Source organism: Theobroma cacao, chromosome 1 (genome assembly GCF_000208745.1).
Source record: "Theobroma cacao cultivar B97-61/B2 chromosome 1, Criollo_cocoa_genome_V2, whole genome shotgun sequence".
Lineage (NCBI taxonomy): Eukaryota > Viridiplantae > Streptophyta > Magnoliopsida > Malvales > Malvaceae > Theobroma > Theobroma cacao.
Genome location: NC_030850.1, coordinates 6914720 through 6919118, shown reverse-complemented (window position 1 = coordinate 6919118; position 4399 = coordinate 6914720). Strand labels below are relative to the sequence as shown.

The 4399-nt window shown below is 36.6% G+C and overlaps 1 pseudogene; it reads right to left on the bottom strand.

The window, feature by feature from the left end:
* On the bottom strand, positions 1260–3768 carry LOC18611802 (annotated as a pseudogene).

Genomic DNA, 4399 nt, shown 5'->3' with positions numbered 1-4399 from the left:
ACGTTTGCAGTATTCTCAGACTTATTGAACTTTTCATCATCCTTGAATTTGGTACAGTCTTGACGAAAATGCCCTTTTTGACCACAATTCCAACAAGTTTTCCCTTTTGCTCTAGATTTACCTTTTTTGTCTATACCATTCTCTCTATCTTTTCCTCTATTCACAACCAAACCTTCTGCTTGATTTTTATTCTGGATACCATCAACTTTCTTCTTCAATTCCTTGGAATTTAAAGATGCTCTTACATCCTCGAAAGTGAAAGTGTCTCGGCCATATAATATAGTATCCACGAAGTTTTCATACGATGGAGGCAAAGAACATAAAAGAATTAGGGCTAGGTCTTCATCCTCAATTTTAACATCGATATTCTTTAAATCAAGAATAACTTTATTAAATTCATTAATGTAGGTATTAACGGACGTACCTTCACTCATCTTGAGAGTATACAATCATTGCTTCATATAAAGCCGATTCGTCAAGGATTTAGTCATATAAATACTTTTGAGTTTAAGCTACACTGCAGCAGCAGATTCTTCATCCATGACTTCTCTTAGCACCTCATCAGACAAAGCAAGGAGAATAGCACTATGTACTTTCTCCATAAGGTCATCTTTCTCACCATCAGATAAATTCGAAGGAAGATACTCTTTTCCCTTCAGTGCCTTCAACAGTCCTTGTTGCACTAGCAATGCGCGTATCTTAACACGCCACAGGCTGAAATCGTTTCTTCCATTAAACTTTTCAATTTCATACTTGATCTACGAAGTTGCCATAACGAGATTCAGATTGACCCAAGACCTTGAAGCTTTGATACCAGTTTGTTGGAAAATTACGGAATTGTCTCTAAAGAATTGCCCAAGATCTAACCCAATCAATAGAATAAAGAAAGAAAGAAATCAAGGACACCCACAAGAACACAAGAATTTACGTGGTTCGGTCTTTTGATGACCTACGTCTACGGGCACAGCAACAGACAAAAAATCCATTAAAAGGAAAAATCAGGAGATTACAATAACAGTCTCAAACTCATAACCCTTATCCCACGTACACCTAAATCACTCTCTCTAAATCTAGGTGATGATTATTCTTTAACCCATAGGGTTCTTTTATAGTGCCAAATACAATAACCTTATCCTAATATAATTAGGAATCTTATCCTAATATAATTAGGAATCTTATCCTAATATAATTAAGAATTGTTATTCTAGTCTAACTAGATTTAAAGACTATTTTAATAAGGCATACCAATTTAATTAGAATTAAACAATCCTAATTAAATCACAATTCAAGACTATCCTAACAGCAACTCCAAAGGCTATCATCATGGTTGCTAAGGAGAAGAAAAGCATGGAAAGCCCAATCATCAATTTTGTAGGCACAGTCTGGAGGAAATCTTCTTCTCTATATCGGGATGTCAGGATTCCTAAGAACATCAGCAAAGAAGTTGTGGAAGTGAAAAGTGATAAAGCATCAGATATGATGAAAATCAAGAAGGAACTTCGAAGCAAATAGAGCGGGACCCCTGCCTCATCATATCCTCCAGGCACTGTAAACACCGCTGAAAACACAATGGTGACGATTAGAGCAGTAACAACCGTGCAAGATTCAGCAGTTTCCTTGGTCCATTGCTCCCCTTGTTCTACTAATTTCTGATGTTGGTCCGTGAACAAAGCTCGGGGTGTTTTGAAATGGTTGTTGACCATCTCCCTGTACTTGGGTTGTACAACACTTTCCACTTCCTGCAATAAAAATAAGAAAGAATTTATGATGAGTAATTTTTATTTTACTTTAGTTTTAAACCAAAAGAAGCTTTTATAAATATGTACATATGTACATACGCATGTATGTATATATGTGTGTATGTAATCACCTTAAACCATTGAAGATCCCTTTGCATCTGCAGAGCTGCACCTGAAACACGATCAAGCTGAGAGGAAGGAGCTAAGAACGCTGCCTGGTGTAACATATTGTTAGAATCCTTATCCCAATGAGTTGCCATATAGTTTTTCTTTGCACCCGTTCTATATATATGGCTGAAAATCTTTTCTTGGCGTTCAGCGGCTGCAACAAAAAATATATTCCGTTTCTTGTCATCATAGAACCAAAACACCTCAGGATAATGTTTCATGAGCTCTCTGACAAACTCAACTAATCCGTTCTTAACTGCGTCAAATAGTGGTTTCTTGACCAGAGATTGCACTCTGTTCTCATCTTCTATAGTTGATACCTCTCGGCAAACACAAGTTAACAGTTCTTTGGCTTGAACATGCTTCAACTTCAACTCATATATGCTTGTGACTCCTGGGAACGAAGGCAATAAGCAGAGTTAGGCTCAAGCAAATATGAAAGGTAGGTAGAGTTGTTGTTTCTAATCGGAAAGTTTTAAGCATTTCCAGAATATTTGCTATAGGAGTTGAAGTGCTGTATAAACGAAACTAGATTTTCAAATTCAAGTATAAATTAGGTGATGCAGTATTTAGAAAAGTAAGGATTTGTGCTCAACTGATACTAAAATTTAATGTCAGAACAGATCTAAATAAAAGAAAAAGCAAATTTCTACTGAGAAATCTGTGACTTGTTTTGTATATATACCTCGTTTAGTCAAATTTTTTGGATGAGTTGGACCTTCATGAGGTTTTTCAATATCTCCCGAATTGTAGAGAGAGGCATTTTGTGGATGTAACTGAATAACTGAAGCCAAGAATAATGCAGCCACAGATGATGCTCAATTTAATGACTCTACTATAGCTCGAATTTTGAAGATAAGTTTCAAGTGACAAGTTACCAACATTTATATATCCACCATTGCCAAGTTTCAAGTTGAGTTCCACTTGGAAATGCAGATGGCTTTTGAGCCAAAATATGCAGGGCTGTGTCTTGCTCTATGTCTTCAGCAATTGCCAATTGCGGATAACGCTGGACCAGATCCAAAGCAATATCTTTATGGCATAAAGGAAGAACAGGTAAAGGTTAAATAAGAAACAATGAACAAATGGAAAGAGTATAGAATCAGAAGAGATAGTAAAGCAATCCTTTCGTACCGTAAAATTCATTGATAATACAAGCGGTGAGAAGAATGGGTCCAAGATTTATATTAGTTGGATCAAGCTCTTCCATGGGAGTCTCCTTGTAAAGATACTGCACTAAATCTCTATGCCCATAGAGAGCAGCCACAACCAGAGGGATCTGGTCATGTTCATTTGTAATGTTAAGCAACTCTATTCTCCTTCACCAATAACTCTGCAATCTCTGTTACTCCTCCAACGGCAGCAAAATTAAGGGCTGTTGAACCAAATTTCTGTTTAACTGCTATTTCTTGTGCAGACATGTGCCCCACCAACTCCTCAACTATCTCTACATGTCCGGCTAGGACCGCAATGTGAAGAGCTGTGTCGCCATCAGCGGAAAGGCTACTGGTCAATGCACCTGGGTGCTGGTCAAGGAATTTCTTGGTAGCTTCCAAATCACCACTATCCACAGCTTTGTACAAGGGCAGATAACGAATGTATGCATCCTTTAAATCTGCCAGGTTTCACAATAAAATAGCTTGAAACAAACACAAGGTAGCATTTTCAGAACAAAAACTTATTTATTAGATACGTTTTCAAGTTCATTTGAGGTAGTGCCCCCCTCCAATTTCAATTGTTCTTGTTCCTAAGTGTTAGTGACCAAAATTTGATAAAACAGTGATATGGAATAACCTTTTTTCTCATCTACTTTGCTCGTTGATCTCTTAGGAGCACCATAGGTAGCTTCCGGGGGCCGCATTTTGTTATGGGAAACAGACTATTGACAATGAGAAAACTGACAAGAAGAAATACGAGTGAACCTGCTAGAGGAACTAAAGTTAATTCTCAACTATTTCCATTGAAATTAAATCAAACTTAACTATCTTAAGGATTAACTCTATTAACTATAATTTGTATTTGGTTGAACCCTCTTTCCCTTCTATGAAGGCATGCACCTGCATGCTTCATAGTTGCCAAATGATGAAAATAAATCGTTCATAATTAGAAAACTTAATAGAGTTAGATGTAATATCCTTGAAAACGCTTTAAATATTGCTCTGTTATGACTATATAACGATAAACCAAAGCAAACCCAATATTTCACATGATCTTACATAAAAGAAAACCTATGCAACACATGTATATGATGACTTTATCAATCACTTACAGGCTATATTTTCCAAGCCTTTGCACTGCAAATATGAGTTGGTTGAACTCATATATTGTGCAACCCATAAGGAAAACTTACGGAACTTATTTATATGGAGAAAATCAACATATCAGATTATACGAAATATGAAAAATGTAATCAAATAATTTTCAGTTAATTTACCCCCGATGGAATGTTTCAACTGTTTCATCGATCTGTCACCACCAGAACAGCACAGATC